The 25,036-nt window shown below is 34.4% G+C and overlaps 1 long non-coding RNA gene across 5 annotated transcripts in view; it reads right to left on the reverse strand.

The window, feature by feature from the left end:
• The window catches only part of LOC132010699 (uncharacterized), a 454,543-nt gene that overhangs the window by 301,801 nt on the left and 127,706 nt on the right, over positions 1-25,036 (reverse strand). The window lies entirely within an intron of this gene.

Here is a 25,036-nt window from a genome sequence, read left to right on the forward strand (position 1 = left end):
AGAGAATGAGAATCTCAAACAGACTCCCCACTGAGAGGAGCCCAATGTGGGACTTGATAATGCATCACTAAGACCATGACCGGAACCAAAATCAAGAGTTAGACACCCAACTGACTGAGCCACTCAGGTGCCCCTGGTGGAGTTGTTATTATTGTTGTTTTTCTTCTTCTTCTTCTTCTTCTTCTTCTTCTTCTTCTTCTTCTTCTTCTTCTTCTTCTTTTTTTTTTAACATTTTATTTATTTGACAGAGAGATAGAGAGCACAAGTAGGCAGAGCAGCAGGCAGAGGGAGAAGCAGGCTCTCTGCTGAGCAGGGAGCCCAATGCAGGATCAGTCCTAGGACCCTGTGATCATGACCCGAGGCAAAGGCAGCCACTTAACTGACTGAGCCACCCAGGTGCCTCCTGGTACAGTTCATAAAGACAAGGTATATTATATGCCAATGGTCCCAAAATCCTAAAGCATCCTTTGTATCTGCTCTCAAACCTTGCCTCCACAGTCTATCCTCTGACAGATTTTAGGCAACGTAGTTAATTCTCTAGACCTCCTATGTATCATATTTAAAATGGGACCTTAGTAAAATTTGTTTCTTCTCTGTCTCTCCTACAGATTTATTGTGGAGAGTAAGATAGTACATACTCTAAGCACACTATAGCACATAGTTCAAAATTTTTACTTATATTAGCCACAATTACTATTTATCATCATTACAATTATTATTATTGACAAATTGTATTTGCTAAATTTTTACTCTTCCCATGGGGCTCTTTCATATTGCTATTAGTATTAAAGCTTTTGGGGTAACTCCAGGAAGTCAAAAATTTTGTATTAAAAGCATTAATGTCATCCAGAGCCTGAAATACTAATGAGTTTCTTTTCTTGCTTGGAGGCTGCCCATTCTATGAATTTCATACTCCAATATTAATTCTCCAAGAAATTTAAGTATTCTTCTCTGAGATATGGTGCTACTATTCCTTACACAGGTGACCAACAAGGAGGACTTCTGCTTGTAAAATGTTATAGAGACTGTATTAAGACATCACTATATTGATTTGTGCTCATTCTTTAATAGGCCATCCCTTCCTTAGGCCTTTAGGATAAGCCCATTGATATGGATACCCTTAGATTCAGGTATCTCTCACATGTATAGTACTTGTTTGAGCAAAATTTACTTCATTTCATTTATTCTTGATTCCCCATCCCAAGGTTGCCTTTGTTTTCAAATAAATGGGTTGGAGAATTTATCCTCATAGTTTGAAGATGTATCAGGGCATGACTGAATGAGGGTGAATGTAATACAACTTTTAGCTTCTCAAACAGATTCCCACTTATCAAGACAACAATCAAGAGTAGACAATGACACCTTTATGGAATTGCAGTTATATAGTCACACAGGGCTTTGAAATTAGACCCGTTTTATATTTGGTTTAATGCTCTGTTGTTACCATTTTGCAATTCTTAATGATCTTATCTTTAAACTTGAATTTTGAAAATGAAGTAGAATGGGACAATAAAGCAGAGATATATGCAATATGTTTATCCCTTGTTCCTTGTCACTCCATTTGCACATAGAATTTAAAATGTCCCATGAGAACAGAATTCCAATAGACTTAAAATGTGCGACTGTTCAGTGAAACTTGCATAAAAGTAAAAGGTAAACCTGTTAAGTTCACAAAAAAAGTAAGCAAGAGGACTAATAGTCCTAAGAGACCACATTTTGTTTGAACCACAACTTGCTTGAAATGTAGAAAGAAGATAGAGACATTGTAAGAAACAAGAGTAACAAGGGAATCCTATCATATTCCTCTTACTCATGTTGCTTCCCTGTAGTAGTCAGCCACTTAGGCTGAAAATGATAACACAGAAAATTAAAAAAAAATAAGATATAGAGCATCCCATAGTCCCTTTACATTTCTGTTTTTCCTTATTCCTTAGTAAGCCAAAGACAGACGGTACTGGTAGATGAGTACATGTCAAGTAATAGAAGAAGTGTGTTAGTTTTGTGAAATATTTCTACAGTTCTGGTACCTACAAAATACATATGAAGGTATAAGCCACAAAATGCAAATTATATAACTTCAGGAATTCCACATAGGAATTATTCTCTATTGTACTTAAAACTGGCATCACACAATTTTAAGCTGAAAGGTAAAATTCCTGCTCATTGGTTAATAATTTTTATTTCTATTTACTTAGGATGGCATCAAACAGTGAATAATAAACATGACCACAGACTGAGAGTGAGACCACAAAACGAAGAAAAACTTTTTAGTACATTTAACATAACTTTTTTGCCCAGCTTTTCATACAAGGAAACCTACATTTCCATTTTGCACCAGGCCTCACAAATGATGTACCTGGACCTAGGAGTAGAATCAATTAACAAAGAAATTTTATGTAGGAAATGTAAGCTCTTTCTTGGCATATAGTTTCCTTTTCTAAAGTTCCTTTTTCCCCCAAATCCATAGGGCATTTTATTTTTCTGGGTAATTTTGTTTCTCAGGAGATCTTACTTAAATAAAACAGTTATTACTTAAATGTTTGTTTACCTTCCCTGTTGACATACAGAGAAAGAAACACCACTGTATCTCTTCATATTTCTACTTTGTTTCCTTCCCCTGGATACCTAACCCCCTCCCGGCCCCAGTATTTCACACTTATATTTCATGGATGATGACGAGTCAGATGGCATTTCTCACCCAAGTTCCCTGGGTATCCTAGCAGTTTAGATCACCTCCATTGCAGACAAAGCTGCTAGAAACACATGCAAAACTCAGTTCCCCTCAGAGTTATTCTGAGAACCTTAATTCATTTGAGAAGTGGAAGATGGCAAAGAACTTCAGCCTACACTCCAATTTACAAAGCAGAGAAAAACACTGACTTTTCTGTGATGACAGATCAGAGGAGAAGGCAGTCAAAAACTGCCTTGGTATAGATGGTATAGATGGTCAGACTGACAACCCTCACATATCTCAGGCAATATCATTTCCCTCTGGAGAGCAACAGTTTTCTTGAGGTGTGGTTAGAGGTGCAATGAGTGAAACACAATGTGTGGAATTGCAAGGGAGGGGATGGGAGTGTTGATATTGAACCAAATGATGAGACTAAGGAGGCCTACAAGGAGGAAACATATGGCTATGCATATGCATGGTGATTTGGATCAGGAGCACATGTGGCTAGATGACAGGATGGCAACGCTGGGGGAGAGCAGTCAGAATCAGTCCTAAAAACTGCTTACTCTCTACTGAGAGCTTCCCCATGGTGGGAAGAGAGTTCTCAATTATATTAAAATAGATTTCTTCACTCATGCTAGCTGGGGAATATCTGGATCTGAATATAAACACAATTAAAAGGTGCCATGCTTTACATTTATTTTTGTTTTTGTTTTTGCATTGGAGAAACTGAGTTCTTTATAAAATTTTTAGACCTTGATGTTTGCCATCTGTGTTCTTTATGACTGAACAATTCTTCACATGTCTTTAAAAACTGATGATGATGATGATGATGATGATGATGATGATGATGATGTTATAACACACAAATTTCATTTGTCTAGCTAGACATTATCTTATCAAAAATCTGCAGGAGCTTGACAGTATTGTTTGAACCATAAGCATGGAGAGATCATATTGCTCTCAATACAGTGCAGCACTACTGGTACTATAGGTGAAAAACAAGGTCTGTAACATTTAATAAATGCCATCTTGATGCTACTTAACTAATTAATTTTTGTTACACATGGAACAGGAAAATTAGTGAAGTCTAACTGGATATCCTTTACAGAGGAAATGATTTGACATCAACTATAACTACAAGATAATTTGGTACTTGTGAAGGACTGGAAGTGATAAAATATGCTGTTGTATACCTGATATTAGAAACATTTCATTCTAGAGGTTGCTTTACTGTAAATATAATTTGAAACATGATTCTCTATATCTCTAGAGTATACTTTCTAAATGCGGCACATATTCAAAATTAAGTTATTTTTTAGGCAGTTTGCTTGTCAGAAAATTTACTGGATTTAAAGAACTAAATGAAGCTTGAGGGTTGAGAAATTTCATCTTTATCATATTTAAAAATTCAAAATATTTCTTGTTACTTCTTTTGTGTGAAATGATTTTGCTGTATGCTATATTGTAACTATGAGCTCTCTGGGGCTATTTGAAATATTGTTCAATACCTACTCCCTATTATGCTGTTGTCTTTAAAATGAAATGTGCATCTTCCAATTTCAACTTTTTTAAAAAAAAATTTATTTAGATTTTATCTATTTGAGAAAGAACATGAGTAGGGGGAGGGGCAAAGAGAGCAGGGCAAGCAGACTCCCTGCTGAGCAGGGAGCCCTAAGCAGGGCTCCATCCCAGAACCTTGAGATCATGACATAAGCCAAAGGCAGATGCTTAACTGATTGATGCACCCAGCTGCCCCTTTCAATGTCAATTTAAAGAATATAGCATCCAACAAAATCTCAAACTTAATTTTCATTTAAACAAATACTTGTGGGACAGCATAATTTTGCAAGGTGCTCTATAAGTTTCCACAGATGCAGTGATGATAGAAACATTTCTTCTGTCATAAAGCTTACATTCTAGTGAGAGTAAGCAGGCAATAAATATACAAGCAAATAAGTGAACAAATAATTTTGGATTAAAGTTTTGAAGAAAATAAAACAAGATAATCAAGAATAACTATGCGGGGGATTCTTTAACTATAATGGTGGTAAAAGTCATCTCAAGGACATCATACTTTAGTTGGATCTCAACTAATGAGAAAGGAGCTGACATGTGGAATTTGTGAAGAAGCACTTCAGACAGAAAGATCAGGAAGTATGAAGAAATTAAAGCATCAATCATCTTAGAGTTTTGAGATTCAGAAGTTCAGGATGGACAGAAAATAGAAAGCAAAGACGTAGGAGCTTAATATATAAACAGGGGATCACATACCAAGAGTCAGATCATACAAGGGTATAGCAATGTGCTTCAACTTCCCCTTTGACATTTTCCTATTTTGCTACATTTTACATCTGTATTGTCTTAACTCTTTTCTTTGGTTCCTTGAGTATAAAACTTTTTATTATTCTTTCCAATGAAACCCAGGAATCAACTAAATTGCTCTATTATCTGACATTTTAAAAAGTCCAGCTTAAAATGCTCAACTATCAAGTACTAGGAAAACCAGTAACTGTTGCAATCTCCTCAAAGATTGTTTTTTTAATTTTTTAATTTTTTATTTTTTATAAACAAATAATATATTTTTATCCCCAGGGGTACAGGTTTGTGAATTGCCAGGTTTACACACTTCATAGCACTCACCATAGCATATACCCTCCCCAATGTCCATAACCCCACCCCCTTCAGATTTTTTTTAAATGAAAATGAGGTACACCCACTGAATACATTTAATTTGGAAATTAATTGTATTAAAAAATTTGGACATCCAACACAGTGAAAAATTTTTAAAAATAAAAGAAAATCCCCATATTGCCATGTGAAAAAGATGAAAATTGAAAACCAAAGTTCCAATTTAATGTTGTAGTGAATAAGCTAAACCTCAATAAACAGGGCATATATATATATAAAATCCTGATGACAGTAGAGTTTCCCAAGTATTCAAGGAAGAGATATAAAATCTCTATTTTACACAAAATGTTCAAGATAATAAAAAAAAAGTGAAAATTTCCAAACTACTGTAATGAGTTTAGTATATATGTCCTTAGTGGTAAAGCTCCAAAATGACTGCAGAAGTAAAAGTATATACAGATCTTACTTACAAACTTATATACAAAATCCTAATTAAAATACTAAAAATTAAATTCAGGAATACGCATTTTAAAATTTTTACATCATTACCCCAAACTTAATAATTAGCCACATTAAGAGATTAAAAAGGAAGTAAAATTTAATACTTAGTCATGAAAAGAAAAATTCTTTGCCAACTAGAAATGGACAAGTTTTCCTTAACCTGCTGAATTCAATCCTCAAAACTCGCTAAAAATATCAAGGTTAACATTGCAGTAGGAATTCTAGCCAAGCATCATACAAGAAACACAATGAATGGCTCTAAAATTAGCAAAGAAAAAAAAAAACATAATAGCCTTTATTCATGGGTATTTTAAATCTCAACAGCAGGTGTGCCTGGGTGGCTCAGTGGGTTAAGCATCTGCCTTTGGCTCAGGTCATGTTCTCAAGGTTCTGGAATTGAACCCCACTTGAGTTCCTTGTTCAGTGGGGAGTGTGCTTCTCCCTCTCTCTTTGCCTCCTCTCCTGCTCATGTTCTGTCTCTGTCTCTCTCAAATAAATTGCTAAAATATTTTTTTTTAATTAAAAAAAAATCTCAACATAACAGATTTGGAAAAGTCTATGCAAACATCATTAAAAACAGAAAAAAGCAAGATTGTTGCATACAACAACATCAATATATTAAAAAAAAGCTCTCTCATTTAATATTAATAAATGATTAGCAAACATAATAAAACAAAAAAACTTATCCCCAGCAAATTAAATGTCATAAACCATTTTGTTCCATGGAAAAACCCTGGTGAGAATGTTGTGCGATTGCTTTGAAGCTGTTTGAAGTTTGAAGACTTGACTTAGGTCTGATATCAATTATTCCAAGAATAAAACTATTTAAGAACATTATCTCTGTGTTTTTAATAATGAGCCTAATCCAAGTAACCTTGTCATTTTAACAATTTCCAGTCTGAAATTCTGGGAACATTTTTCATGTTGTTTCTTTGATAATTTCTTTATTTCTGTTCTCTTTTCTTGGGTACCTATTATTCTATGTTGGATTTCCCTTTCTCCTCCCTTATTTATCTTTTTAAAACTTTTTGCTTTAATTTTGAGAAAACTTGCTCAACTCTGCTTTCTAACCTTTGTATTATTTTTGTAATATTTTTTTAGTTTTCAAGAATATTTTTTCTGTTCACTGAACATTATTTTTTATAGCATGTTTCACAGATGTGATATATTCGCCAATTTTTCTGAGAATCTTAATGGTAGAATTTTAGAAATTTTGTTCTTAGTATCTTTTTTCAAGTTGGTTTCTACAGTTAATTTTTTCCTATTTCTTCCTTGTTATTAAGTTTTCTCTCTTATATGAAAGTATTTGGCTCTTGATATTGGCAACTTGAACTAGTTATGTTTTAAAGCATGAGATAGATATGTCATTTGGTATTCTTTTTCTTAAGCTATTCAGACATCTTTAGAAGAGTCCTTTAATGTCTTCAATTTTGGAGAAAAGATTTGGTTTCTAGGATTCTGGAGGTAAATGTGGAGTGGGTATAGATCTAAGGGTTTCTATTTTTACCCTTTAGCATACCTATTGTTACCTGATCTTGTTTTTGCTCAGGAGGACACCACTGACCTCAACTCTGTCTGCCATCTTCACGTGAAAGATGCTTTGGATTACTCTTTTGAGATAGTAAATTCCTAGGTTTTTACTGGGGCAGAGGAAAAGCACTCACTTCACAAAGCAAAAGTAGGATAAGGACCTAGAAATCTAACCACTTACCAAAGAGCTTTAACTCAATCTTCCTTATTTTTGGCTTATCTTTCCTCTTGGTTTTAAGGATACTTAGTCCAGTTCCTATGACTTTTGTATTTTCTCTGGCAAAGGTTCATCCCAAGCTTTCTCTGCTGTTAAATTGTAATTTTGCTCTGTTGGGTTAATTTGGTTATTATCCATCCTTCTGGTTTTTGTATTCAATATTTTTTTTAATCTTCTCCAGGTTTTATATTAATGCCTTAAAAGAGTTATGAGAAACAACAAAGAAAGAAATATATCTAACAGAACAGAAGTAAATCTAAAAGATATCTTTGGAAAATGGCTTTCACATTATGGTAATGGATGAGAAAACAATATCCTAAGATGCTAATTCCCTTCAGGTTAAACAGTAAATTAGATATAATTCCAATCAAGCTATAAATGTGATTTTTTTTCATAAAAATTGATAATCTGGTTTTTGAAAGCTTAACGTGGTAAAAGACAATTTTGGGAACAATGGGAAGTAGATTTCTCCTCTAAGATAGGAAGATACCATGAAGCTAAACAACTGGATAGTGTTTATTTCTTGTAGAGATAGAAAAGTAGACCCTTGGAATAATATTAAAATATTAGTCTAGAAACAATCCAAAAGTAAAAACTCAAAACCAACAAAATGTAGGATGATCTAATTCTGGGAAGTAGAAACCTGAATGACCAGTAAATATAATAAAAAATAATAAACATCAGTTATAGTAAATAATAACAGTTGGATTATAAAAATGTAAGTAGGAAAATATTAAATCACAAGACAATAGCAAAATGTAGTATGATCTATACAATTTAAGATCACTTATGGAAGGAAGTTCAGAAAAGAATACAGATATTTTTATGGGTACATATACAACCTGCAAATTTATGAATACTGGCATGAGAATCCACATCACTTCAAGATAGTGACGATTTATTCCAATGTAGAAGTGCTGTATAGTATATAAGGAGATATTGATGATATCACTAAATTTTATTTCTCTAGAATATCAGCATTTAAAGAAATTTGGCCTTAAAAAGTTCACAGAGCTAATAAGTAAAAATGATAGTAACTGAACTAATGTTTTCTAGTACAAGTCCCTTGCTCTTTCCATTCAGCCATAGTCTTATCATTTGAAGAAATTCATAAAATCGGAAGTAATAAGTACTTTCCAGGGGCAAATATAGTACATACTTAATGCTTTCATCCACTGTACACAGGATATTAAAATATCAGAAAATAAAATTGAGCAAAACCATTTATTGTATTACATGTGAAAAAGATATTTATTAACTAATGTCTGATTTTTTCTGTGTTGTATAGATTCTATTTAAAACAGAAAGTAATGAAAAATAAGTAAAACAGAGAATGAAGATTCTCACACTCCTGTAATTTATTCCATATTGCTCTCTAAATTCTCTTTATCAGATTTTAAAAGGTTACTATCCCTGTGTCTGTGTGTGTGTTCATGAATCAAACAGGCAAGATCACAGGCTAGACATCATTATCATGAGGTGTGCAGTTCTAAGAAGAGACAAAGAAATGAAGCAAAGCTCTTCATTTTATAGAAATTGTTCTCCAAGAGTCAGTTTTTCCAAGAGGTTTTCAGTAAATTGCATAAATAAGCCCTTGGAATCCTAAAGTCTTAAGACTCTGTCCAAGGGGATAATTTATGTTTGATTGAAAAAGAGCCATAATACCTTCCTACATTATTCATTTAATTCACTTCATTTTTTCATTATTCATTTAAATGATTAAAATTACTTAAATATATATGCTTGTGCATTCTCTTCAACATGTTGGAGAAAGAACTTGGTTTGCCTCATCTCAAATGAGATATAAATATCTGCATAAGAAAGAAGAGCAGAGCTGCTCACATATACCCAATGAAATACAGGGCTTAGCTTGCTCTTATAAAATTATAAAACACCATGCTGTTGTTAATTCCATAATAAATCATTATCAACTATCTTTAAGACATTAATTTATTTCAAATTTATTTCATTATAAATTTAATGACCTCAAGATTCACAAGGATTGTACAATGCCCTTGTCGGCACACTGAGGAATTATCCACCTATCAATCTTCATTCTTTGAAGTTACCAAATAATTTAGTTGGCATAAGTTTTATGTCATAATTAATGTAATATTACCCACAAAAGATGGCAAAATATGCAACAATATCCAATACTCCTGGTAGTGCCAGCATAACAAAAAGAGAATCTGAAAGCATCTGAAATGTAAATGTTAAGTGCTTAATAATAAAATAAGGTATCATTAACCCCAAGTAATGAGAAGGATGTACAATTATTTTCTACCCCTGCAAACAATGGAAAACAATAATGAAGATTTAAACTGTACTCAAGTATATAATTCCATGAGTTCTGAGTATGTTTTCTCACAAAATTCTATTTGTAAAATAAGTAAATGAGTAATTAACACAATGGAGCATAGCAAAGAGATATACCATATTTGTAAAACTGAAGATTTCCTAACTTTCAGAATTAGTTGATTGATTCATTCATTGATGAAATGGGTGCAGAGTATCAACTAGTTTCCTGTTTCTCTAATTGCAGGATTTAAATGATGGACAAAATAGAGAGATACTGCTCTCTTGGTACATAGTTTAATAGAACAAGAATTAAGAGATCTACAGACTGATTTAAGCACACACCTGTCTCCTAACCTAGTTTGGGATAAAGACCTCTATGCCTCTATTTAGAAGTGACATTAACAAGCTTCCTCTAAACAATAGAGTAATGGACTGGATTAAATGTTCAATGTTCCTATTTCAGCTATATTTCCCAGAAAATGTAATTCTTCATATATTTAAATTACCAACTGAAAAAATAAACTCATAAAGTTAAATTTCATTCGCTCTGAAATTTTCAAAATTCTCAACCTTTTCTGTTTCTATCTTGTCATCTGTAAAATGAGGAATGTAACACACATCAAGACACTTAAAAAAAAAAAGATACTTTCAAGGCATGCTTTAAGAAAACTTGTATGCATAAATACTGAAAATACCATTCCTTTAGCAAAGAATTCATTCTGAATATATCCAACAAGGATATCCAAGGGACAGTGAGGGTTTATTTTAATAAATGTTTTACTTAGTCAATATATCCACAATATTATCATTTCAACATATAATCATTGTACTATTATTAGTAAAATTTTCACCTTCTTTATTTTTTGATATTAAATATTCAAAATCCAGTGTGTATTTTACTTTATAGCACATTTCAGCTTGGACCAAACACTTTCCAGCACTCAACAGCCACATAATGCTGTTGTTTTGGACAGCAGGACTCTTCAATAAGCCAAGCACTGTAATATATACCAGAAAACAAACAAGTAATGAAACACAGCTCTAATGATGCATAAGGTATTAAATTTAGAATAGAAAGTCTTCCACCTTTATCCTATCCATAAAACCCCACCCCAGATGCAACCACTGGTAAGAGTGTCTTGTATATTATCCCCCAAAAGTTTTTGCCATGGAATCTTAAGTTTTATATATGACTGCACATATATACATATACATATAAATAAATATGTGTATATGTAAGATATATGTATATGCATATATAATAAGCAAATATAGCTTATAGGATATGTATTTACATATTATATGTATATACCCATAAATTGTACATATAAGTGCATACATATATATATATACTTAAGCAAATATCTATGGAATATTTATATATTATACTGCAAGGTACATATACATGCATGCAAATAACACACACATACATAGTTTACCCTTGAGAAACACAGGTTTGAACTACACAGGTCAACTTACACATGGATTTTTTTGATAAATATGTAAAAATGTAAATATTTTTTCCTTATGGTTTTATTAATAACTTTCTCTTCTCTAACTTTATTGTAAAAATACAACCTATAATACATGTAACATACAAAGTTTGTGTTAATTGACCATTTATATTATCAGTGAAGTTTCCAGTTAACTGTATAGGCTATTAGTAATTAAAGTTTTGGAGGAGTCAAATTTATATGCATAGCTTTGACTGCAGTGGGTTGGCATCTTTAACTGCCATGTTATTTATTTCTATATATTTAAACTTAAGCATAAGTGACCATGATATATTTTTATAAGATTATTTATTTATTTATTTTAGAGAGAGTGAATGAGTGAGAGCACAAGCAGTGGGAGGGTTAAGGGAGTGGGAGAAGCAGACCCCGCAATGGGCAGGGTGCTCCATGCATGGCTCCATCCCGGCACTCCAGGATCATGACTTGAGCCAAAGGTAGATGCTTAACCAACTGAACCACCCAGGTGCCCCTAAACATGTTATATTATACCACTGATCTTTTTTGTTCACTTGATAATATATGCTGATAACTATTTTAAATGGACATATATACCTCCTTTTCTCAATATGATAAGGAATGGTGTGGTAAACATTCTTATCAAGCATCTTTGGTTCTGCATAAGAGCATATCTACTTACAGATATACTGGAAATGGAATTGCTTAAAGGGTATGTGCATTCATTTAATTGATTGATTTAATTTAATTGATTGATTTAATATTGCCAACTTGTCTTTAAAAAAAGAGTTATGAAACAATGCAAGATAGTTTAAATAAGTACTAATACAGAGAACGTAGATAAGTAAAAATTTCTCTACTTGCCCTCATCTTTAGTCTCCAATTACCAAACCCAACCACTACTTTCTTCTGAAATGATTCCTATTATCATTTTAAAGCATCTCCTTTCAGGACCTCTCCATGTATTATACATGTTTTACATACCTCCCCAAGCTCACTTCTTAGTTCTTTGGAAATATGAGAATTTTATTAATGAAAATTTTACTTTGCTCACATGATTTTATACTGTGTGTGTATGTGTGTGTGTGTGTGTGTGTGTGTATTTACATTTGTTTATATATATTTCTATTTGTATGTGTATATATAGAGGGATTTATACATATAATTTTATACAAAAATATACACATAGTATATATGTGATGATTTAGGTCAAAATTAGGAAGTCTACACACAGGAAACAAGATTTGATAGTAGATCTTTAGTCTTAAATTTATCTTTGTAAGGTACAGGATAAATTTCTTGACATAGACTCTGCCTTGAGAAAAATTAATATATGAAAGTAATCTGAGCTTGGTCCTCATTAAGGAAATATTACATTTCTGTAATTACATTTCTGTAATTATCACATATTTGTGAACCTGAAGTCCATACATTCTCTTTCTTAGAGGAATTTCCAACAAACAAATAGCATAATAGAGAATAGACAGCAATTAGTTAATTTACCACTAGTTTTAATATTCTTTGCCAATATTAGCTCAGGCACTGGGGTTTAACCATTATCATCTTTCCTGTTATTACTATACGTTGCGTAACTTGATATGTTGAGGTTTGTATGCAAGAGGATTACTGAGGAGTGTCCTAGGAATGAAATTGAAGTGGTTACCACTTCTAGTGCTCATTACTTTACATACATTTGTATTTCTATCTAACTTAATTATTCTTCTGAAGAACCTCCTTTAATATTTCCTATAATGTAGATCTCTAGCAATGAATTTTTTCACCTTTGCCTAAAAAAGTCTTTATTTCATTTTCATGTATAAAAATATTTTATTGCATACAAAATTCATGTTTAACAGCTTTGTCGCTCAGTATTTTCAAGATTTTGTTCCACTGTCTTGATTGTGTTGTTTTTGATAAGAAATCTTCCATCATAGTTATTTTTTATCTTCTGTGTTTATTTTTTAAGGTTTTTCTTTTGGTCACTGGTTTTGAGCAATTTAGCATAACTTATCTTGCTGTAGTTTTCTCCATGTTTCTTGTGCCTGGGAATTATTGGAGGTTTATAATTTTCATCAATTTTAGGAAACTTTCCCAGACCTATTTTTCCAAATACTTTCTTTCCCCAGCTCCCACTCCTTTAAGGACTCCAAATATACATTAGATCATTTGAAGTCTCACAAGCTTAGTAATACTCTCTTCATTTTTTTAAAGTTTTTATTTAAATTCCAGTTAGTTAGCATACAGTGTAAAAGAATTTCAGGTAGATAATACAGTGATTTAACACTTCCATACAATATACTCTCTTCATTTAAAAAAAAAAAAATTCTGTGTTTTCCTCAGGACAGTTCCTATTATGTCTTCAAATTCACCTTTTCTTCTACCATGTCTAATGTGCTGTAAATCATACTCAAACATCATATATATTTCATTGCACACATTATAGTTCTCATGTTACTAAGTTTGTCTTGAGCCTCTTTTATATCTTCTACAGCTTGACTGAACTTTTTAAGCAAATTTAATATATCTATAATAATTGTTTTTAAAGCCCTCATCTGCACATTCTAATGTCTCTCTCAGACCTGGAATGGTTTCAACTGATTGGTCTCCTCGATTAGAACACACACACACACACACACACACATATATATATATATATATATAAAACCTATCTAGTAATCTTTGATTGAATGCCAGACATTACAAATTTTACTTTAGTGGGTTCTGAGTATTATTGTATTTCTATAAATATTCAATTTTGTCCTGTGATTCAATTAAGTTACTTGGAAATACTCTTGCTTTAAGGATTGTTATCTGCTTTTGGAACAATGGGCAATTTAGAAATAATTATTTCTCATTGTTGAGGCAAGATCTTCTTAGATACTTCCCAATTGCCTGTAAATCATGAGGTTTTTCAATTTGCATAATGCAAACAGGCATTATTCCTGGTCTTATGTGAATGATAGAGATTGTTATCCCTAATCCTTCTGCATAATAGTTTCCATAGTCCTGAGGAGTTTTCTCACATACATGTGCAGCTGAATGCTTAAGGGAGGCACTTTCAGATCTGAGGAGTTTTCTTTCCACACACTCCTTCTGATAATCTGTTCTGTACTCTGCCTTTGTCTGCTTAGACTCTCAGCTCTGTCTCCTTAACTTCAGGACACCTCTCGGCCCCACATAACTTTCTCCTCCATGCATTATTGTCAAATTTATTCTCAAATTAATAATCAGGGAATTTGTTTGGCTCATGTTTTGTTTTCCATCTCTCAGTTTTAACCATCCTTCAATATTTTATCCTGCATTTAAAAATGATTATTTCATTATTTTGTCCATTTTTTTAATCCCTTAGGCAATTATAATTTGAATTGGGAAATCCCGATGCCTTTTCTTCTACCAATTAACAAATATTTTTGGTTGAAAATTTCAAATGGGGGATGACTGGGTGGCTCAGTCAGTTAAGCATATGTCTTAAGCTCAGGTAATGGTCCCAGGGTCCTGGGAAGGAGCCCCACACTGGGCTCCTTGCTCAGCGGGAAGCCTGCGTTTCCCTCTGCCTGCCATTCCCCCTGCTTGTGTTCTCTCTCTCTGACAAATAAATAAATACAATCTTTAAAAAAATAAGAAAAAAAAGCAAAGTTCAAATGGGTTTGGAGAAATGAACTCTTTTTTTTATGTCCATTCTGTAGGTAGGAAATTGAACAAAACAATTAAAATAAGCTCTGGATTTGTGAACATATTCATAAACATAGTGTTTATAATAGTACCTCACAGGTATAAGTTTCCTATAGAAATTAATTACACAAAACATTTATAGATTAAAATATTTCAGATTTAATTTTATAATTGATTTAGTACAACCATTATAAGCATATGGGCATTCAATCAAAACCTTGCTAGATTTTATTGCAAATGTCCTCTTCTGAGTATTAGATAATTAGTTGACTATTTTTTAACATTCATCGGGCTACCAGGATTTGCTGATTTTAATCAGTTTCCATAAATAACCCAGTGAAGTCAGTAGTAATCAATGTAAAACAAAACAACCATCAAGAAAGTAAGAATTAATATAATTCTTTTGTGCCAACAAACCCTTATATTGACTAAATTTTCAGATTTCCTACAGTCTTTACAGTGGTGCCACTAATTGATGGTATTACTCTTTAATTTCAACTTAAAAAAAATAGACCTTTATAGATCCTCATATTTTGCTAATCCAATATTCTATAGTATTATGAAACAATTTCTCAATTAAAAATCCTATAAAATCTCAATGTGAGAAAGAGCCCATGATGGTTCATTCCAAATTCTCATCAGTAAAGTAGCCCTAAATCATCAGAGTGACTTGAAACAAAAGGAGAAAAATAACTTCCCAATTCCTGTAAACTTCCCCCTCAACCTTTCCTCCTCAGCAACACTCCCATAATTAGTACTACATTCCCAGAAATTAAATAAATAATAAACAGACAAAAAAATCCATTGATTAGCACTGAGGATGGTAATGTACACTGGTCAAAGAGAACCAAGATTAGCACCAGGGAGCTGAATGGCTCATTTGATTAAGTATCTGCTTTTGGCTCAGATCATGATTCCAGGGTCCTGGGATAGAGTTCCTTGCTCAGAAGAGCTTGCTTCTCCCTCTGCCTGCTGCTCTTCTTGCTTGGGCTTTTTGTCTGTTAAATAAATAACATTTTTTAAAAAGGGAGAACTAAGGTTTACTGCATGTCTACTATGTGCCATACTTGTGTTTTGCTTCTTCTTTTCTTTTTTAATAACTTGATTTCTTTTTTTTAAATTAATTTATTTATTTTCAGAAAAACAGTATTCTTATTTTTTCACCATACCCAGTGCTCCATGCAATCCGTGCCCTCCATAATACCCACCACCCGGTACCCCAACCTCCCACCCCCCAATAACTAGATTTCTTTCTACCCCTCTACAGTAGTACTCTTCATTACTCCTATTTTGCTGATATCCATTTTCTTTTTTACAGAAGAGATATAAGTGGTCAGGTATCTTGTCCCATTGTTCACAGGGTCCTAAGAGGTTAGGACTCATGTAAGTTTGATAATAACATTAAAATGTATTGAACATTATCTCAGTCAATACTCATAATAACTCTGTGCTGCATATGTTGTTTTTTGGCATGTATCATTGTCCAAATGCCACCTATTTAAATAATTGAAGCTTAGAGAAACTGTCCCAGGTTTCTCAATAAAGAGCAGAGTTCTAGCCTGAAGCTGCACACTTTTGTAACTATTTATAACCTGTCACTTCATATCTGTTGAAGATTAAGGCAATGCACGTTTTTCACACAAAGCTTATACATAGGGCACCCACTAAGATACACAGATTCTTAACTATAGAGAACAAACTGATGATTTTCAAGGGAGGATGTTTAGGGGATATATTATGCTTAATTTGTGTTCTATGTGATAAGTCTAGGACAGTGGGGACTTTTCCCCCCCCTCATTTAGGACTTCTAGAAGTTTAGGGTGTCTTAACCTGGCCCTGATCTGAAGTAAAATTGACTCACTTTTAAAGGTATTGTTTAGCAGGGCACCTGGGCGGCTCAGTGGGTTAAGCCTCTGCCTTCAGCTCAGGTCATGATCTCAGGGTCCTGGGATTGAACCCCTCCATTTGTTTCTCTTCAGCAGAGAGCTTCCTTCCCCTCCCCCTCTGCCTGCCTCTCTGCCTACCTGTGATCTCTCTCTCTGTCAAATACATAAATAAAATCTTAAAAAATATAAATAAAGGTATTGTTTAGGGATTCTTAGTTCCCAGGCACTAGTAGCAGCAGTAGGAAACCTATATTCAGACCACTCTCTTCCTCAATTGACCACATAGATATCCACACCAAGCAAGAACCAGAGTAGTCATTTTCTTTACATTGTTTCTTCTTAGCTCTACATTTTCCATCCTTCCTTCTAAAATGGACTTGAATATACAAAAAATTCATAACTGAATAACTAACAGTCAACGGATATTGTCATCCTCCTTTTAGGAGGAGGGCAGTTTGCCAATTTTATTTTCAATATGTTGCTAGTTTTGAGAACCTTCTTTTCTCTCTCTTTCTCTTTGCCAAGAGAGAAAAGGAGGTGAGAAAAGAAGGGATCACCAGACAAATCACTATGGACACATTTTTATCCTAAAATGTTCCCTATAATCCTCTGACCTTTAAGTTTATATCAAGAAATATGACGCCTACAGAAGAAGCTTGATTTCTGCATCATGGCTTAAATTCTTCTAAAATAATAATAATTTGCTATAATCCTACTACAGTCATTTGTCCCCTAGCTGGCTTGACAAAAAATTCTAACATGTGTCTACCCACCAGTCATATGAGCAATGAAAATCAGAGACTTTGGGGAGGGACATCACATGAAAAGAATAATGAGATACACAGTAGTTTGAACACTTCTGTTATTTCCTTTTTTTTTTTTTTTCATTAAAAGTGTTTTACATTGATTAAAGTTCTTCTGGTCAGTCAGTAAAATTAGCCTAAGGACAGACTGCTTTTGGAAAGAGCAAAGTAAGTGGAGGAATAATAGAAAAACTGGCAAAGGGTAATTCTGAAAATTAGGAGGGTTAAGAACAGACTACTTTGGGAAGGAGCAAGGTAAGCAGAAGAATAATAGAAAAAACTGGCAAAGGGTAATTCTGAAAATATGAGCAATGGACTAGCAATGAGACAGAAGGGGGAGTGTGGGGGAGCTGGTGGGCAGGAATCTTGGCTAGGGATGGGACAGAACATGAATCATGCCCAAGGCTTGATAAAACTGACTACAAATAAATAATTGTCTCTTGAGCATAAGAAAAATCAAATGACAAAGAAAATTGCTTTTCCAATACCACAAATCAAAAAGCCCCCCAAATTTAACTATCAATATCAATAACAAATTGGACTTTCTTAAGTTCCTCCCCTTAAAGTATACCAAGCTCATACGAATATGTAGAAATTTAACTTCCTATTATTCTAGAGGATGCTATAGGCATATTTTAATTTTGCAGTTGAGAAAATGGGAAGGGCCATATTTAGAATCACTACAATTTTAATGATGATCTTTACTATCGGGACAGCAATGGCTTGTATATTCAGTGTAAGCCACAGTGTTAAATTCTTAATAATCACAATCTTGTTTAATGTTTCAAATAACTCCCTTGAGTTGATATTATTCATTCCCTCATAGAAAAGATGTTCAAAACAGTTACAAGCTTCATTTAGCGGCAACACCTTTTTTTAAGAGAAGCTGGGTTTGAAACTTGTCTAATATTCTGAAACCCTTACTGTTAACCACTAGGAAGAAGTGAAACCATTGATGCCTTATGTGATGGAATATACTTTAGGTCACAGGTTGGATTGACCCACAGAATATTGTTAAGTCTGGGAATATGTGTCCAAGAAACAGAGCACCCTATATTTTCCCAAAGCGGCTGCAACATGTGGTGATGGCCACGTTGTGGAGAACAGGCTGTCATTCCCTTCATCAGCACAGTGTGTCAGGAAAGACGAGTGGGGGCCGGCACAAGTGGTGGATGAAATGGAAGGTGGTGAGTCATGCTCTCATCTCAACATCTAAAAATAATCGCAGCATATTAAAAGAACACATTTCCTTCTATAAAAATGAATAATTTTTTACCTATATGTCTGTAATTTTCCATTTCCAAACAGTATTCCATTGGCACTGAGATGTATCCCTCAAAAATATTAACTATCAACCTAAGAAGCCAGGGAGCCAATTTAAATTGTGGCACCTATGCAGGCCATTGATAATACAGGCTGAGTAATCAGTTGGTTGCCAGAGATGTCCTTTGAAATAACTTTAAGAGAAATGGGCTAGTTCAGAAGGCTCTTCGACACAGTATCTTTTTCCCAGAAACTCACTCACCTGAGGCTGTTAGGAGGTAAAATAATTTTGCCCACCTCCATCAAAATCCACATCTAGGCCCTCACATTCCAATGAAAGAGAAGCACATAGATTTACCCATTTTTTGTAATCATAGCCATAAATCAGCCATGACTGAGGAAGATCAAACCCCGGATGGATGTTGAAGGGGCACCAAAGGAACAAAAGAATATGCCTGGAAATATAAACCTACATCTCAGATCTGCATAATGAATCACTTTTATTTTTAAAACTGAAACTGAATTGATCTGAAAATTAGTTATATATGCACAGACACAAAAGTGATCTTGAATTTTTTGCTGACATCTATGGAATTGGACAGAAATTTAAAAAAAAATATGATGATGTACCCAGTTTTTCTTCCATACTCCATGATCAGTGGTCAAAAATTGCACTGATATTCTGACCACCTAAGGTCTCAAGAAGTATAGTTTTACATTTGACATGTCATTTAGCAGTAACTTTGACAGAATAGCGGGTTGGGACATGCTCAATCAATAAAAATGAAGGTATTTGAAGAAGTGGAAAATGTCAGAACCTTGGGGAATAGATAGCAGGATGCAGATGTTTGTTAATTAAGTTTACAAAGGCAGTAAAATTAATGAAGTCAATATCTCACATGTCTTTTGTTACTAAAGAAACAGGTGTTTCCCCATTCTAACTTGATCAATACAGGTTGCACCTCCACAATAGCTATCACGTTTTGTGAATATCTGCTTCACTTGTAAACTTCAATTGATCAAAGAAGAATCCACCAAAAAGGTTATCAATAATTCATGCCAGGGAGAGTGATGTGTAAAATATGGGAATGCAGTTTATAGGACTTCCTCAACCCAAAGTTACAGCAAAAAAATGACTCATCACTTATTTAATTTTTTATCCCTGGGGTAAGTAATGATTATTTCCATTATATAGCTTTGCACATATTTGAAGATTTGGTTTTTATAGACTTTTATTTTGAGCTATCAAATTTCCATTTTTCTTTGGAAGTACACAGAGAAGTCTAAGAGGTTTATAATCCAATTGCTAAAATGCAATACCTACTAGAACATGCTTCTCCCCTACCCCAGAAAGAAGACTTAAAAACAAATAATATACTCAAGATCACATCACCAGGGGGTGGCTCAAACCCAAGCAGTCATTTAAATCCAAGTGGACCAATTGTAATCACCACATCATACTGTCATTATCTAGATATGTGTCCAGATCATGGAAATCAGAGTACCTGGATGCTGTAACTTACTTAGATCTCATCAGGTTTATATTTCATCACTAAGTTGAACACTCTCAGAAGGGACACTACAGTGGCAAAAGACTGAACACCACTTCTTATAACTAATTACAGCCATACTAACATGAGAAGCTATTTTAAGGGCAATTCAAAGTAAAAGATGAGAGAACACTTTTTCAAAATATGATATAATTCATCATCACTATAATAACAATTTAATATTTTATTGGTGAATCTTATAACTACATATCATCTTAATTTTAGTATTTACATGAGATTATAATAATACAACATATATTGATTAGTATCAATTCTTCAGGAATAAATGCAAGTCATTACTTTTTGTATTCAAATTTTATAACTCAGTTCCATTTTGACCTAAAACTGATTTTTATTCTTCTTTCCCAAGATCATTCCCTCCCATTCTAAGGCTAAGATCTGATTTCAGATTTCTTCATGGAGAAAAGTGGAAATGCTAATCTATTCAGAAAAGGAACTCATATGTAGTTTAGACTTACTGTCACATAGTGTTACTATGCAATGGGACATTATGAAAACTAGATCTCTAGCCACTATATACAGGGTCTTGTTGTTGCATGTTTTACCTAAAAGGACAGAAATGATGCAAGAAGATATTGTCAATGAAATGAGACCTTTCAGTACTTCCAAGTAGCCACTGCCCACTATTAGAAATGTAGTGGGTGTGTAAGGCATCCATTGGAAACTCTTGCTGTAGTCATCTCAAACATCTACTAATTCCTCATTGTTTCCTCCAAACTGTAAACCTAAGTATTTTCCAGGGCGGCAACTTCACTTTCATTCACCTAATTATCCAGAACCAAAAATCTGGAAGCCTTCTTTGGCTTTTCGCTTTCCCTTAAATCTCATATCCAACCTTTCTAAAACCTTATTGGCTTAAGCTTCCAAAAATTCTGTTGCTTCTCATTCCCTCCCCTATTCCACTCTATTTACGCACTCTTTGTCTTTTCCCTATATTTCTGCAATAGCCTACTATCCCCTACTTCTTTTCCTAACCAGTTTGTAGTATATTCTCCCTAATGCTGCCAGAGTAACATTTATCATATTGTATTTCAGATCATTGCATTATTCTGCTCAAAATCTTCAAGAGGCTTCTTAGTACACTGGAAATAATAGCTAGCATATTACCATAACCTAAAGAAACCCAAAAGCCAGACTTAACCTCTGTTCCTACTTAGCTCTGATTTCAAGTGAGCTGCTCCCTTCCTGTAAGCTGCTCTCCATAGGTCCTTTGTCAACTCACTTCCAGATCAGTCCAGTAATGGGGGGCACTGCCAGGAGTCTGGAGGGCTAGAAAGGGAGAGTCCAGGATTTTCTGTCCCTTAGTAACCTATCCAAGACAAAGTGGCTATATCTTCTCTGTGGCTCTTCCTCCCAGAAAATAAGCTTTTCATGTTCCTGGCTTCCATTAGGCCCTAAGTTCTATGACCACCACACCTCCCTTTGTCTCTTTAGGCTAGGATGATAATAATTTCTTGCTAATGCTAACCTCTGGTTTATCCCTCAGTCTCTTATTTAACTCTCATGTCTTCCATCATGGATGTCAACTGATTCTCTGGGGTTTTTGTTTGTTTGTTTGTTTGTTTTTATTTGTTTGTTTCTCTCTAAGTACTTTAAGCATGTTCCATTTATCTGTTTAGGCTTTGACAGTACAGGAACTTAACAAAATAAAATTTTATACCATGTTCCCATCACAGGAAAAAGCAGGGACCCTTCTCTAGCAGGTATTCAGGTTCACAATCCTTCACTCTTAAAATTCTACCCTAATCTAAGTCTTTGGAGTTTTCCCTAGTCAATGGCATAGGGATAGACAGAGAAAGGATGGAGGACTGGGAAGAGTAATTGTATGGGCCAAGCCTGCATCACTTCTACCCATATTCAATTGGCTAGAACTTAATCTACCCACATGTCTGGCTACATACAACTAGTTGCAAGGAAGCCTGGAAAATACAGTGTAGCTCTTTACCTGGAAAGAAGGGAAGAATACAGATATTACTGAATCTTAACTGCCTTCCACGATGTTCTAGCCACACTTTCATTGTATATCATGGCTTGACAAATGATAATAAATGCCATAAAAATGGGAAAGTGCTGCTTTGGGCAGATGACTTAGAATATACCATCAGATGTCTGATAGAGAGACTGAGCTATGGAAGAGAGAGATCAGTTAACAAAGAACATGTTAAATGCAAAGGCCTTGAGGCAGGAATATATATGATGGATTCAAGAACCAGTAAGAAATCAGTATTGATAGCATCTACGTAATAATTTCAAAAAGCATCTCATTGAATCTTATTTCTAATCTTCCCCACTATTTCTAGAATCAGTAATTTTCTTTGAGTTATGAAAAGCATGGTTTGTCACAATTATGTACCAAGGCAAGCACAATCACAGAAATCCCACTTCCATTCTTTTTCATTCTGGTCTTTCCACTCCTCTCCTATGGGTAATTTTTTTTTTTTAATCAGTTTTCTCTCTTTTTAAGATTTTATTTATTTATTTGAGAGAGGGAGATAAAGAGAGAGAGAGAGAGAAACACAAGCAGGGAGGAAGGGCAGAGGGAGAAGCAGACCCCTGCTAAGCAGGGAGCCCACCATGGGGCTTGATTCCAGGACCCTGAGATCATGACCTGAGCCAAAAGCAGACACTTAACCAACTGAGCCAGCGAGGGTGTCCCCATCAGTTTTCTCTTTATTCAAGCACTTTTGTTTTTAAAAATATAAGCAAAATATAAATTTTAATATATGTATTTGTGTGTATACATGTAAAATAGTTATATATAGACACATATGTATTTATATATTGCCTTTCTTACACAAAATGTAGCATATTAAATAAGAAACTATTCTGCAATCACTCCATATCAATACTTAGAGATTCCCCCTTTTTACTTTTTGCAGCTGATTTGTACCTTATTATGTGGATAGAGCATAGTCCATTCAATAAGACCCCTACTGCCAGTCACTAGCATTGCAACAATCTTTTGCTGTAATTTAAAGTAGAGCTGCCTTTCCTAAGCCATTGCTTTTATCATTATGTTTTATTTTCTTCAAAGCATGTATCACTAAAAAAAATTATCTTGATCGTGAATTTGCTTTTATCCTGTATTCCCATTCTGGCCTATAAGCACCATTAAGCCAAATACTTTGTTTTGCAATATCTGCATTACCTAGAATAGTGCCTGACACTTACTAGAAGCTCATTTGTTGAATGAATGCTTTTGTTGTGCTCCTATAAAGCACTCTGATGGTGATTAATGCTTTTTCAAAAGGAAAATGAGGAAGAAGCATTGTTGGAAAGGGAGATAAGTTGCAAAGGTACTGATTACCCATTACAGGGGTGGAAGAGATAACCTCTGCCAGACAATGATTAGCAACAGGCTAGGGCCTGCAAAGGTATGGGAGGAGAAGACCACTCCAGGAGTGATAGAAGCAGAATATGTTAATAGTTAAGAGTTTGGGTCAGATTCTAATTTTGTTATTTACTAGGTACATGAACTTTGGAAAAATTACTTAACTTCTTTGACCTGTGGATTCCTTATCTTTAAAAATGGAATGACAACTTCCTCATGGAATGGTCGTATTGATCCAACAGAGTGATCCATATAAAGGGCTTAGTATGGTGTTTGGCATAGGGTGTATGAATGAATATGAGCCATCACTATCATTATTCTTAGAGGAAAGAGTTTCAGTCCTTCTAGTATTAGGATAAACACACTGAGAAGATTACACTTTGCTGATGTTGAGGATTTCAGGTCAGAATATAACTAGACATTGAGCTGACATTTAGAGAACAAATACAAACAAGAGAGCTAGTAAGCATCACGGATGAAGGAGCTGGATCTCAGAATGAGACATTCTGCCAGCTGTTCCTGTGCTTTTTATGATAACAGAACAACAGTAACGACAGTCACTCTAGTATCTGCCTGGTGCAGCATGCTAGGTGCTTGCATGCAATATACTTCATGCCATCCAAGGACATTAAAAATTATTTTCCAAATACTGTTGTTGCTTGAAAGGGAGACCCAGTTAAGTCATTTATCAGCTACAAACATCACAATTTGATTTCCCCCATCCACAGATAAATTGCAGTCATGTAGGTTTATGTTAGGCAACAAGAATAAGCAGTAGTAAATTCTGATAGTCAATGAGGAGAGTGGAATCTGGAAAAGTCAGCATAATGATGGCTGCTTTGGTGGCCTGGGCTCTCAGGAGTACCACAGTTGAAAAGTCTCACGTGGCCCTGTTTGAACAGGGAAACTAGGGCTCTAGGCCCACAGGGTGCTAGAATGGAATACAGTGAACATAGGAGAGGTGACACACCCCCAACTACCAACTGTCTCGAGAGGTCATCACAGCTCTGTGGTAATTCCCAGCGCTTCAGAGGACTCTTTCCCATGTGCCTGCTCTCACACATCCTCTCCTAAAAACAGCATGGCACAGGATAAAAGGGTTTCTATGTCTGCAGGGTTTACATGGAATCTGCTAAAGCTGCAATGCTTAATTCCTATTTCATCCCCAGACAAAAGTCAGTCTTGTAACTTCC

The sequence above is a fragment of the Mustela nigripes genome, chromosome 1 (assembly GCF_022355385.1).
Source record: "Mustela nigripes isolate SB6536 chromosome 1, MUSNIG.SB6536, whole genome shotgun sequence".
In the NCBI taxonomy this organism is placed as follows: domain Eukaryota; kingdom Metazoa; phylum Chordata; class Mammalia; order Carnivora; family Mustelidae; genus Mustela; species Mustela nigripes.